This window comes from Carlito syrichta, unplaced genomic scaffold, assembly GCF_000164805.1.
Source record: "Carlito syrichta isolate Samal-C Ts95f unplaced genomic scaffold, Tarsius_syrichta-2.0.1 Scaffold302868, whole genome shotgun sequence".
NCBI lineage: Eukaryota > Metazoa > Chordata > Mammalia > Primates > Tarsiidae > Carlito > Carlito syrichta.
In genome coordinates this window covers 193,858-208,199 of record NW_007246964.1, presented here as the reverse complement: position 1 = coordinate 208,199, position 14,342 = coordinate 193,858, and the positions used below count along the sequence as shown (strand labels likewise).

The window sequence follows — 14,342 nt, the reverse complement described above, 5'->3', positions numbered from 1 at the left end:
CCAGCCCCAAGGGCGGAGGAAGCAGGAGGGCTCAGAGCCGTGCGCTCTGGCGTTCGCAGCATGTGCACCAGGATGGCTTTGAAGCAATTAGCCAGCGAGCTAATTCACAACTGGGAAAAATAGCCAAGTGCGTGTGTGTGTGTGTGTGTGTGTGCCCGCGCTTGCTTGCTTGCTTGCTTGTTTGCTTGTGTTTGCTTTTTGCCTCTAAAATACTGGACGCTTCAGGCTCGATTTTCTGCCTTAAAAATGTTGCGCTTCCCTCGTGCACACGCACTGGTATTACAAGCACAAGTGTTTATGTGGACCATCGTTGGGCACCGACTGTGTGCAAGGGATGAATACGATCAGTCTGGAGACCCTTTCCCAGTCTCCAGCGCTGGGGAAAGCCGTTTTCAGAAATAGAAAGTGTACACGCCACGCACACATACGTACACACACAAATGGGTGCATCTACAGCAGGTGAAATTTGAGTAAGGTGGGTGGATTGTCTCAATGTCAATATCCTAGTTGTGATCTCATCAACAGAGGAAATTGGGTAAAGCAGACATGGGGTGTCTATGTCATATTTCTTTGGATCTACAATTATCTCAAAAATATGTATATGTATTTGAAGTGGTTTGTGAAAAATGTATTCTATGCCCTCCTGACCCAAGACAAAATGGGAAGAAATATACCCCCAGACCCCAAAAACAATCCATGTAAAAGTCCCGTGCTTTTATTCAAACAAGACTTTCTAAGGAGCTCCATAGTGCCCTCCTACCCCCCCATTTCACACACATCTCCCATACATCCCTTCCAATCCGAGTGGCCTCTTCTAAGCCATTCTTCTACATATTTTCCCTAAAACTGGGTGGAATTACCATTGCTAAGCCAGCTGACTTCTATCTGGCGGAGGGAGATATGGAGTATTGCTGGAGTGGTTGATTTGAGCAGAACCCAGATCATTCATTTATTCATCATTTACATATTCATTTATTTATTTGATTGCTCTTCATTCAACATTTTGGAAGCCGCTATCCTGTGCTGGGTCGTGGGCCCAGGTTAAAGAGACAAAATGTCTGACCTCAAGAAGGTCGCGGTCTTACGGAGGAGAAAGATCATGTGTGTATAAATAAGTAAAGTCAAAAACTAGTATGATAAGTGTCAATGTCAGAGGAAGCTGAGGTTTAGAGAAGGAGGATATGGTAAGGACCTTATTGAAGAGGTGACACCTGAAGGAAGAATCCCTAAGGAGGGCAGAATTAGGACATTAGGCAACAGTGGAAAAACTTTCAACACTGTTGCCTTAATGTTAACTGTGGCTAGGAATTTAAGCTGTACTCTTCCTTAAAGATCTTTAATTTTCTCCTTCATGTTCCTAAAACATACTTTGGTTAAATTAATGCCCAATGAGCATATTTAACAGGATGTCTGAGGAGATCTTTTAAAATAGCCAGTTAAGCTACCTTTGGACATCTGTTTTACAGCTCTAAGTTTAGCAGTCAATAATGTGTCCTTACTCCTCCTCCTTAACTGACGTTGACACCTTTAATGCAACTAGACCAAGATATTTAAGAAACAAATCAATAATGTATCCTTACTCCTCCTCCTTAACTGCCGTTGACATCTTTAACGCAACTAGACCAAGATATTTAAGAAAAAAATCAATCTTCTCCACCCCCAAAATGTATTAATGGCATACCTCAAAATGCCACCAGGCAGGGCTTAACTGTATGCAGTTCAGGTTTTCTGCAAATGTATTTCATGCTTAGTTTTCACTTAGTCTGTGTTCTAATTATAATTACTGTGATTGGCTTGATAAATGCGTCTCTGGAGCTCACATCCCCAGTCCCAACATTTTATTTCTGTGCAAAGGGTGTTTTCAAGAAGGTGTTTTGCTCTAGGTAGCAGAAACCACACTGCATACAGTCTTACTAGAAAAAGAAACACTTTATTGGCTAGGCACGGTAGCTCACACCTGTAACCCCAGCATTTTGGGAGGCCGAGGTGGGAAGCTCAGGAGTTCAAGACTAGCCTAAGGAACATAGTGAGACCGCATCTCTACCAAAAAAAAAAAAAAAACAACCAAATTAAATTAACCGAGTGTGGTGGCGCATGCCTGCAGACCCAGCTACTTAGGAAGCTGAAGCAGAAGGATCGCCCAGCCCAGGAGGTCGAGACTGTGGTGAGCTGTGATCGTGCCACTGCACTCCAGCTGGGAGACAAAAAAAAAAAAAAGAAAGAAAGAAAAAGAAAAGCACTTTCTTCTGCAAACATCAAAGATCACCTGGGATACTGTGCTATTGTTTAATTTCATAGAGGATGATTTGGGAGGGCAGTTGATAGAAAAAGAAATTGTCTGAGTTTCTTCCATCCATCTTGCATAACCACTTTAGTATCTTTGCACTGTGGCCCCTCAGGTGAGAGGCAGCATGTAACTGTGCTCAAAATTCTAGAATCCTATTTGATGTATGAAGGTGTGTTTTTTGTTCAGAAATAAGCTCTTGGAAAACCAAAATACCTGGACTCCTGAGGGCTGCGATGCCTTTGGCCTTCAAGAGGGGAGGAAACCCTGAGCGCACGACTTGGCCTTGGTTGCATACTGCCCTCTTCAGAAGGAAAATATTATTCTCTCGTGCATGCCTCAGGCTTCCTCTGCTTTCTTCACCAAAGGCACTTTTAATTGTTCATTATTGCTCCCCCACTCTGGCCAATCAATGCCCTTCCCCTAGGGATGTTCCTGAAACTTGAGCACACTGGAGCAGTTGAAAAGACAGAGGGAAGAAGAGGGAATTGTGTTGTACTTTATGCTTAGCACAACTCAGAAGTGCGTAGAAATGCTTTGTGTTGAATGGAATTCTTGTTTGTTGTTTCTTAGGTGTTTGTTTTAACCAAGAAGCATGGTATTGAACTGCACTCTGGATATCAGGCATTATTCCCATTTCAGAACCTCTCTTTAACTCGTTGTGTGACTTCACCTCTCATCTGTAAAAAAGGGGGGCTCCCAAACTTTCCCTGCCTCCTCCAGAGGGCAGCTGTGACATGCACGTTCCGTGTTCTGTGCAGTAAATGAAAGCATGTCGCGGTGCATAGAGTGGCATAAAGTTGTTGGTTATTTTCCCCTTTTTTGTCGCAATCTTAGAAAGCCTTTTTCTGTTTCATAGTCTTTGGGGACTTCTTTCCTCTTACTCACTGGAATGTATCTTCAGAAGGCAATAGAGACTAATTTGAGACGCATTTCCCATGGAGCATATAGAAAAATGTAGATAATGATTATTGAGTGCCAAAGAGCTTATAGCACTTGTATGTTAACTCATTCAATCCTCCCATTACTTTATAAGGGAGGTACCACCACCACCTCTACTGTCATCATCATCATCATCATCATTCTCCTGGTAAAACTAACAGGACACAGAGATATACGGAAGTAACTATACCCCCAAGCTTACGGAGGCAGTTAATGGAAGAGTCAGGATTTGAACCCAGATGGTCTGGCCCCAGAACTCTTACTCTGAACTATTGTGCTGTGCTGTTTCCCAAATGCTTGGTTCAAAGATGCTGAACTATCCCACTATCTCTGCTGGAAATGCTATGAGGAATCACATTTTTTTCCAGAAAATTTGACTGGGAATATCAGAGGTTAGAGACAAGTTGCATACCGTACTAATGATTCCTGGTTGAAAAGCTGACATTTTGTGGTGGAAAGAAATAACAGGGGTTTAGTAAAGAAGGCATCATTTAGAGAGTTGGAGAGGAGAGAATTTTGGGATCCTGGTGTTTCCAGCCTGGACAGAGGAGGAGGAAGAGGCTCTAAGCTATCAAATGCTTGGTGTCACGAGATGGCTTTTCCAGCTCTGGGATCCCTGGAAAAAGGAGTTTAGCAGCTGGAATTAATCACTTTTGCTTCAGGACCACAGCTTGTCTCTTCCCTGCAGTGTCAGTGGGAACAGTATTAGCAGAGAAAAGAGGAATAGTTGCTTCCATGACTAGTAGATACTGGAAACAGTATTGATGGAAGTGCAGAGAGATAAGACAGAGGCAAAAAAAGAGAACGCACAAAAGCACCAGGAAGAGAGGAGAAATACAAGTATTTGTCTTGGCCTGGGTGTCATCTCCTAAGAGTCTGTCTCATCGTCATGGAGAATGAGGTAAAGTTTGTGCAGGAAGGACATCAGAGCACAGAGTTGGGCTCCAGGTTCAAATCCCACTCTGCTATTGTTTGCTTTGTGACCTTGTACAAACCGTGAAGGGCTTTTGCGTCTGAGTTCCCTTACCTGTAAAATAAGACAGTTACCTGTCATCAATGTTGCCAATATCAATTGCATTCTTGTTTGCCAAGTGTTTTTCAATATGCCCTGCACCTACCAAGCACTCCCACAAGGCTTGACATCCATCTCAATTAAAGCTCTTACCACACAAGGGTCCCTCAAGAGCAGAGACCTGGTTCCTTTATCTCTCATGGCTGACTGATAACTCTTCCTCAGCAAGGATGAGCTCAGAGTAGGTGCCTAGTGATTATTTTTTGAATGAGTCCTTGGTCCTCTCCGTTTCCCACCCTTCTGTTATGGATAGGACAGCCAGGGCCCAAAGAAGTTGCTTTCTTGCCCACAGTCCACCAGTAGCTGGTGGTGCCTGTCACAGGCTCTTTTATTAGTAACTAAAAGGAAAATGTATTGAGTGATTGCAGAGTGCTAAGCACTTTTCAGGCCTTGTTTCTCTTAATCCCCAGAATCCTGTGAAATGGATACTATTATTACCCCCACTTGACAGATGAGGAAACTGAGTGTTTAGCCTATGAGTGGTTTCTGCAAAGTGTATGCTCTCACTATACCTTGAAGTAAGACAAGTGGCATTAATTTCTCTTCCACAGCTTTGGGGAAAATAGCAGGCTATCAGATATAAAAAATAAATCACAGAGAGCCAGTTTGTGGGCTGGAAAAAGGCAGAGCAGTGGAAGTGACCTTATCTGTAATCCGATTACTGTGAAGTCTGTATAAGCGCTCCTTAAATCAGGGGATTATGTATTGGTTACACTGGGACACTCACTCCAACACCAGCTTGGTTCAGATTAGAGAATCCCCTAGCAAAAACACCCTTGCCATGTGCACATCAGCATGGTTAACTGGGACAGCCATTCGTGCATTCATTCATCATTCAGATGGTACTTAACTTCTGCTCTGCCAGAAAACATTCTGGGGATTCTGAAGAAGGAAGACTGCCACTATTCCTGTCTTCCTGGAGCTGACAGTCCAGAGCTGTCCCATTGTGTTGCATGCATCAAATGTGATTTTTTTTTTTTTTGAGTTGGAGTCTCACTCTGTCGCCCAGACTGGAGTGCAGTGGCTGCTCCCGGCCACCGCAGCCTCGACCTGCTGGGCTCCGGCGATCTTTCCGCCTCAGCCTTCCAAGTAGCTGGAATTACAGGCATGCGCTACCACGCCCGGCTGATTTTTTTGATTTATTGTAGAGATGAGGTCTCGCTGCCCAGGCGGGTCTCGAACCCGCGGGCTCAGGCAATCCACTCACCTCAGCCTCCCAAAGGCAAATGTGATTTTTAAAAATGGCTAGACAGGAACATCAGGGGCTGTGGAGTGAGGGTCCCAGGCAAGACTTCCCAGCTGGCATCTCCTTCTCTGAGCCTCGGCCTCCAATTCATTCCAGTATCACAGCGCCACAGTCAGTATTACAGATGGTCTTGGTTAAATAGTTCCTGGTCATGTAACCTTGGAGAGACCGCATCATCTCTCTGAGCCTCAGTTTCTTCATCTGTAAAAAGAAGTGAGCAAAAAATTGGCTATTTGAAAAGGGATAGTTGGAAGGCTGAGGGAGATGACCCATGGAAAGTTCATCCTCAGTGGCTGCGACCAGGGAGACACCCAACAAGGCATAGCTCTGGCTGGTTATAAGAAGTACGAAGCTTTGAGAAAACCACTCCTTCCCTTTGCCTAGCTATATAGCTCCTGTCAAACTTTTTTTAACAACGAGGTATCTGACTTTCTGTATAATTGCCGCATTTCCTCACTGATCACTAAGGAAAATTTTGTTTTGTTTTGTTTTGAACTTCAGTCTTCTAGGGATTCTGAAAATGAATGCTGTTCTCGGAATCCTCCGTAGGTTACTGGCCAAGTCCTTTCTCTCTGTGCCTCAGTCGTCCCATCTGTACAATGAGATGCTTGGAGGTGGTGGTCTGCAGGCCTCTCTAGCTCTAAGGATTACGTTTTTGTTTCCTTAGCAGAGGAGGAAATGGGGGAGGAAAGAAAAAGGGGACAAAGTGGGAGGGCACCAAGTGGAGTTTCTGGGAATTCTGGGCTGATGCAGATTTAGAATTATTTCCCAGGCTTCACAGCTGACCGATGACTCTTCCTCAGACTGGTTCGGGGCTCTTAATGACTCTGAGTTTCAAATAGCAACTAATGGTCCTAGCTGCCTTTTAGCTGGTTTTGTAGCTTTTGCCTTTGACTTTGACCACCTTCAAAGACATTTGGAGACATTGTTATTACATTTACAAGGCCCATGGTGCCCAACTGCTTGGCAAATTGTGTCAAAGAATCTATAATTGTTACAGAAGAATGCTTGCTCTCTGCATTCTTCTTTATTCTTTGGAAATATGATATTCTCATTGACCTTCTATGAAGGTAACAGTAAATGGAGTTTCAACATCCTAGAATATAATCTTTTTTTTTTTCAGTCAAGTGGAATCATAAAGATTACATTCACTTTTTTTCATTCAACAAACACTTATTGAGTGCCTACTATGTACCAGGCACTGCGTAGAGGCTGAAAGAGCTGAACTCTAGTCCTTGTTCTCATGGTTCCCATCTAGTTGGGGATAACATATAAAGAATAATTCTAGCTACATGCTATAATAGAGTATATTAGTAATCTATTGCTGTGTAACAAATTGTTACCCACTTGATTGCTTAAACAGCACACAGTTATTATATCACAGTTTCCACGAGTTGGGAATCAGGGCATGGTTTAGCTTCTTCTTCTGCTCAGAATCTCACAAGACTGCAGTCAAAGTGTTGGCAGGGCTGTGTTCTCATTTGAAATCTTCACTTGGGAGGATCCACTTCTAAGTTCATGTGGTCGACAGCAGAGTTCATCTCTGTGATAGTCTGACTGAGGGCCTACCTTTTTGCTGGCTGTTGGCTGGAAGCCTCTCTCCGTTCTAAGACGTTACTCATGATGTTTTGCCATGCGGCCAACCCATGATAGATAGTTGACTTCTTCAAAGTCTGCAAGTGTGTCTCTCGCTCTATTCCTGATGAGGGCGCTCTACATACTGAAATGTAATCATGGGAATGACATCCTTTCATCTTTGCCACACAAAGTGACCTAAGTAAGAAAATGCCATCCTGCTCGCTTTGCCATATTCTGTTGGTTAGAAGCAAGTCACAGGTTCTGCCCAAACTGAAGGAGAGGAGAATGTCCAAGAGTGTGACTCCCTGGGCATCCCCTTAGGGTATGTCTCTGGCACAGAAAATGACAAAGTATAACAAGTACCCAGAGGAAAAAGCCCCTGATTCTTCCAGGTGAGGTCCAGGAGACTTCTCGAAAGAGAAAATTTGAAGGATGACATTTGAATGCGTAGAAGGTTCCCGAGTGGGCAGGGTGGGAAGGACACTCGGGAGATGAACAGCATGAACAGAGAGACATAGAGGCAAGAAAGAGTGCAATATGTTCCAGAAACTGGGTAGGTTCTGCATAACACGTGACCCGAGATTTGGCTGGAGAGGGAATGCACAGAGGCCGAATTATGACAGGCATGGTATGCTGGGCTAAGCAATGTTGACAGTATTTTGAGAGCAACCGAGAACCATCCATTTGCAGGTACAGATTTTTCCTGGAGGAGCGTCAGGCCTCTTCTCTGACAGCTCTCAAAGATTTATAAATGCACTTGCACTCCATAAAGATCTACAGTGAGTACAGCACTCGTTCAAGAGTACCATAGACACCAGAGTTCACCTAAAATATGTCTGTGCCTCTGTGGCATCCCTAACTACAGGCTGTCTGTGTTGGAAGAGACTTTCAAATCTACACAGGCCAAGGACTACCTTTTTTCCTCACCTCAATTTTATGCAGCTTGGCAGGGTGTGGCAGGCGTCAGAGTCAGATTGGACTGGGTTCAAATCCTGGTCTGCCACTAGCCAGCGGGCAAGACCTTGAGTAAGTGACTAATCCCACTGGTTCTGTTTCCTCATCCATTCAATAGAACTAACAAAAGAGGCGGGAAAGATGAAATGCAGTTATATATGCCAAGTGCTCATCTGGTCTACAGTATGTGTATTAGTTTGCCAGAGCTGCCATAACAAAATACCACAGCCTGGGTGGCCCAAACAACAGAAACTGTTTTCTTCTCACAGTTCTGCAGGCAGGAAGTACAAGATCAAGGTGTCAACAGGATTGGATTCTTCTGAGCCTTCTCTCCTTGACTTGTAGATGACCATCTTCAGTCTTTGTCTTCACATGGTCTTTCACCTGTTTCTGTGCACAAGTCTGTATCCAAATTTTCTCTTCTTATAAGTCATATTGGATTAAAGCTCACCCTAAGAACCTCATTTTAATGTAATTTTTATCAGAAAAAGTCATGGTCACTACTCTGGCAGGAAGTCCTTCTTCGCAAGTGATGGGCCAGGAAGACCTGACCATGGACTGAGTTAGTCATTGGCCAAGGAACTTCAGGGAGCACTGATACAAGATCAAAATTAACCTTTAACACCCTCTTTAAAAGCCTTGTCTCCTAATATGGTTACATTCTGAGGCTCTGTGGGTTAGAACTTCAACATATGAATTTGGGAGCCGGGGAATAATTAAGCCCATAATAGTATATTCCCAACTAATGTCAAAGACTACTTCCTCCATCTCCAGTTGGGACATCCTTATGTCCCAATTCCAGGCATAACTTCTCAACCTCTCCTTTCCTAGCTGTTCTATGAGAACTAAGTTGTCTCCTCTAAACTTCCAGAAGGACGTGCACTTGTCCCTTGCTCTGTAAATACAATAACAGCAATGACAGCCCTGTATCCTAACGCTGTTGAAATGTGCCTAATGAGTCAGTTGAATAACCTTTCTTTAATGTAATCCGATGGCAGTAATTTTCTGGAACACACCATTACAAGGGAGTAGTATGATCTCCAGGGCTTTTTGTTGCCTAATTAAAAGGCACTGTAGCAAGAAGGAGACTGCAGTTACATTTCAGAATCACATTGTTCTGATTTTGGAGTTGGAGAAAATGAGGATTTTTGCAGGACTGTGAGGAGGTTGGGAAGGGTGACCGACCCAGGGATGCTGTGGGAACCTTCTCTAGTCACATAGAGGCTTTGTGCCATTGTTTTCACTTGTCAGAAAAAGACAAGGTCACTCTGGCGAGGAGTCCTCTTTCTTTACAGGTGATGGGCCAGGAAGGCCTGACTGTGGGCTGAGATGGTCATTGGCTGAGGAATTTCAGGGCCAGCTGATCCATGTTCAAACTTAACTCATTCAGCATCACCCTCTTATGGAACATTTATTGAGTGCTATGAAGAATGGGCATAATAAGAAAATCAAGTGACATTTATAAATACCTATCAATTATAGGTTCTTAATTTGGAGTTTGTGACTCCAGAGCATTTGTGAAGTCCTGGCAATTGTGTACAATATTTGTGCATGTGTGTATATCAATGTTTTATTTTTCTAAAGTCTGTGTTCCATGACCCAAAAAGATTAAGGCCTCCCTATTCTAGATAATGCATGACTCAGTATATGAGAGCTTCCAATGATTAGATACACGATGTCCTTTTCTTCATTTAGCTCTCATGTCAACGCTCCAAGATCTCTGTCTCATTCCCATTTAACAGATGAGGAAACTGAGGCTGGAAGGCTAAGCCTTTTCAAGAAGCATAGCCTGGGCTTTACCCATTCATACCACAAACATACATACTGAATAAGTACTGAATATCCCTGCTCTAGAAGTTGAGTTAGATTATTGCAATAGAATGAATTAAAGGTTCCAATAGGGGAGGAAGATGGGGAATAGAAGGAACACCTACCCAATTGGGGGTTGGAAGTCAGGAAAGTTTCCTGGAGAAGTGAATGCCTGCACTGAGTCTTTTTCTTTATTTATTTATTTTTACAAGAACACAAATCCACTTTTATTTATCTATTTTCCATTAGTTTAAATTCTTGAGGGATACAGCATTACACAGATTCTGTGTCCAATGGCCTTAGCAGGAAGGTTGCTTTGGAATTTGGCACGAACCATCCCACTGTTTCCATGGGCCCAGGTTACCTTTCCCCAGATTACTCTAATTTTGTTTTGTTTGTCGCCAGGAGTCACTGTGTTGTTCTTTGCTTTATATACATAAGCACATCTCTGGCCCAAATAGAATTCAGTTTCATCTTGGGTAAACACCTTCAATTTTGAAAAGACCTGTGTGCTCCCTTTGGTTCCGGAGACCTCGCTTATAGCCAGCAAAAACGGCTTTGGACCACAGCCTTCCAGACATATTTGTCTCTTAGAAGTCCTGTTCCCAGCAGGCCTCAGTGGGCTCCAAGATGGTGGAAAGAGCTGCATTGAGTCTTAAGGAGAAGGCAGGTAAAAGATTTGGGAAGGGTACTCCAGAGGTGAAACCTAATATGTGTCTGGGAGTATGCCATTTCAAGAAGTCAGAAAGACGCAGATCCGGCCAAGGGCACTTTGTTTGTAGAAACCTCATTCAATCAATAAATGTCAGAAAAGATATTCAGCCTCAATGGTGATCAGGGAGTTGCAAGTTAAAACAACAATGAGATACCATTTCCTACGTACTGGGTTGGCAAAAGAATAATGTCTGACATTACCAAGCATTGGCAAGATCGTGGTGCACGAGGAATGCACTCCCAGGGCTGGTGAGAGTGTCAATTGGCACAGCCACCTAGGGGAGCTACTTGGCAGGAGCTAGTAGACTTGAAAACATGCCAATTCTAGACCCGGCAGCTCCACATCTTGGTGTATTTCCTGGAAGAACTTTCACACATTTACCAGAAGTGTGCTAATTGGTTTCTGCTATGTAACAAACCATCCCAAAATGCAGTATCCTGAGCAACCATCGCTAGTTTAGCTCACACTTCTGGAGGTCAGCTGGGCAGATCTTCTGGTCTGGCCCAGACTGACTGATATCTGCTGGGCTCTTTCATGTGTCCGTGGTCAATTGGAGGATCAGGTCAGCAGGTAGCTGAGTGATCCAGGAGGACTTTACTCACATGTCTGTCAGTTTGCTGGTTGTTGGCTGGGGCTGCAGGAACAATTGGCCTACATGTCCTCTGTCCTCCAGCTCTGTGTCACAATTAACACCCTTGCCAGGGGCACAGGAGAGGCTTCTAATAAATGGGAGCTATAATCCCTCTCGCCTGTAGAATGAACTGATAACATGAATTAGAAAAAGAAGCCTTCGATTTGTTTTCTTTTCTTCTTTTTATAACAAGCTTATTGAAGTATTATTCATGTACCATGCAATTTACCCACTTACAGTGTACAGTTCAGTGGTTTTTAATATAGTTGCAGAGCTTTACAATCAATTTTGCAACATTTTCATCACCCTAAAAAGAAACCTCATACCCTTTAGCCATCATTCCCCCCATTCCTCCATCCCCCAAACCCTTAAAAAAAAATCCTAAAAAACTTAAAAAACCCCACACATTTACTTTCTGTCTTGATGGATTTGCGTATTCTGGACATTCAATATAAAAGGAATCATCCAATGTGTGGCCTTTTGTGTCTGGCTTCTTTCATTTAGCATAGTGTTTTCAAGGTTCATCCATGTTGTAGCACGTGTTAGTACTTCATTCCTTTTCTTTTTTTTTGAGTTGGAGTCTCACTTCATCGCCCAGGCTGGGGTGCAGCGGCACACTCATGGCCACCCCAGCATCGACATGCTGGGCTCAGGTGATCCTTCCGCCTCAGCCTTTCAAGTAGCTGGAATTACAGGTGTGTGCTACCACGCCCAGTTAATTTTTTTTTATTTATTGTAGAGACAAGGTCTTGCCAAGCTGTCCAGGCTGGTCTCGAACCCACAGGCTCAGGCAATCCACTCTCCTTAGCCTCCCAAAGTGCTGGGATTACAGACTGAGCCACTGAGCCCAGCTTCATTCCTTTTTATGACTGAATAATATTCCATTATGTGTCTTTACCACATTTTGTTTATCTATTCATCAGTTGATGGGCACTTGGGTTGTCTCCACTTTTTGGCTATTATGAATAATACTGCTATGAACATATGTGTGTAAGTTTCTGTGTGGACATATGTTTTCACATCTCTTAGGTATATACCTAGGAGTAGAACTGCTGCACCCTATGATACCTCTATGTTTAACCATTTGAAGAACTGCTAAACTGTTTTCCAATGTGACTACACTAAGCCTTAAAGTTTTCCAGCCTTCAAGAGATAGCCTTTTGGGGCCTCTTAAGCTAATGCCCATTCAAGTAACTTTTATTTCCTTCTTTGTTGTTGCTGTTGGTTTGGGTTCTTTGTCACCATTCAAACGTGGTGTGATTTCATGCCTGATTACACTAACAGTGCGTGGGCAGCTCTGTGCCTCCCTTTGGGCTCCAAGACCCTGATAATATTTATGCACCCCGCACCTACACAGTTTTATGGCATCCCTCACCTACATGGCTTTACTGGCATCCCGCACCTACGTGGTTTCATTGACTCATGGGGAATCTTTCTGTCCCCAGTTTCATTCTACTCCTGTGCCCTCTGCTATAGACCCCTCCTCCACCAGGCCTCCTGGGGGTCGTTTAGCTAACTCTCTCTTTCTTGCTGTGGAGGGACTCTGAGACAGGATGGAGTGGTGTGGTATCCCAGGTCAGAGAATAAGTTGATGGCAGAATTTAACAGAAATCCAAGTTTCTTCTTTTTTCTTCCTCTTCTTATAGGTAATGAATACTTATTGTATAAAAATTAGAAAATAGATGTAGTTTAAAAGAATAAAACCACATTTTTAAAAAGATCACTCCTAATTTCACCACTTATAGGAAATTAATGGAAATATTTTGGTTTACAGCTTTTATTTAAGTATTCATTTATGTATTCAGTTTGATAGTGGGACTTATAATAAGAAATATAGGCTGGGTGTGGTGGCTCACACCTATAATCTCAGCACTTTGGGAGGCCAGGGAGTTCAAGACCAGTCTGGGTAACATTAATAAGACCTTGTCTTGAAAAAAACTATATATACACATATATATAGTTTGGACACAGATCTGCTAATTCCTTGAGATTTCCTGGGTGATAGAAGCATTTTTTGTTTTAATGGGGCAACTCTTGGCAGGTTCCTGAATGAGGGTGGTCACCAGAAAGATGAAGCTATGATTAGAAGCTTGGAAACTTCAGCTTCACCCCCACCTTCTGGGAATTGGGGGGAGGAGCTGGTGATTGAGTTGGTGGCTCAAACCTGTAATCCCAGCACTTTGGGAGGCAGAGGTGAGAGGATTGCCTGAGCCCACAGGTTCGAGAACAGCCTGGGCAACTTGGCTAGACCTCATCTCTACAATAAATCAAAAAATTAGTGGGGCATGGTAGCAGGCGCCTGTAGTTTCAGCTACTTGGAAGGCTGAGGTGGAAGGATCGCCAGAGTCCAGCAGGTCAATGCTGGGGTGGCTGTGAGCATGCCACTGTACTCCAGCTTGGGAAATGGTGTGAGACTTCAACTCAAACTAATAATATTAATTATCGATCATGCCTACATGCCAAAGCCTCTCCATAAACATTCCTGAACTATGAGTCTGGAGAGCTTTTGGGTGGCTGAACAGACTCTGGGGGTGACCAGCCCAGAGAGGACATAGAATCTCCACACCCCTTTCCCACATACCTTGACTGACATGCCTCTTCACCTGTCTCTTTTGTAATACCTTTTATAATAAACTAATAAACATAAGTACATGTTTCCTTAAGTTCTGTGAGCTATTTTGACAAATGATCAAACCTGAGGATGGAGTGGTGGGAACTTCCAACTCATGACTGGTCGGTCAGAGACACAGGTGACAACCTGGACTTGTGATTGACATCTGAAGTGGAGGGTAATCTTGTGGGACTGAGCCCTTAACCACGTGGGGTCTACACTAACTCCAGGTAGATAGGATCAGAATTAGATTGTATTATAGGATACCCAGCTGGTGTTGGAGAATTTGTCAGCATAGGGAAAGAAACCCACACATCTGGAGTTATAGAAGTGCTGACTGTGAGTATTTTTAAAAGTTTATTTTCCTATACACATTAATTAAATGTCTATTGGTTATCTACCAATTGCCAAGTACTTTTCAATCCCTGGAGATATGTTTGGGGGTATGTATATATGTATGTAAATATATACGTATCACCCTACAAAATAGAAGACCATAT

General features: G+C 43.3%; 1 pseudogene; it reads right to left on the bottom strand.

Moving 5' to 3' along the window:
* Window positions 1-10,135: 10,135 nt before the first annotated feature.
* LOC110595568 lies at window positions 10,136-10,466 on the bottom strand (annotated as a pseudogene).
* Window positions 10,467-14,342: the final 3,876 nt, after the last annotated feature.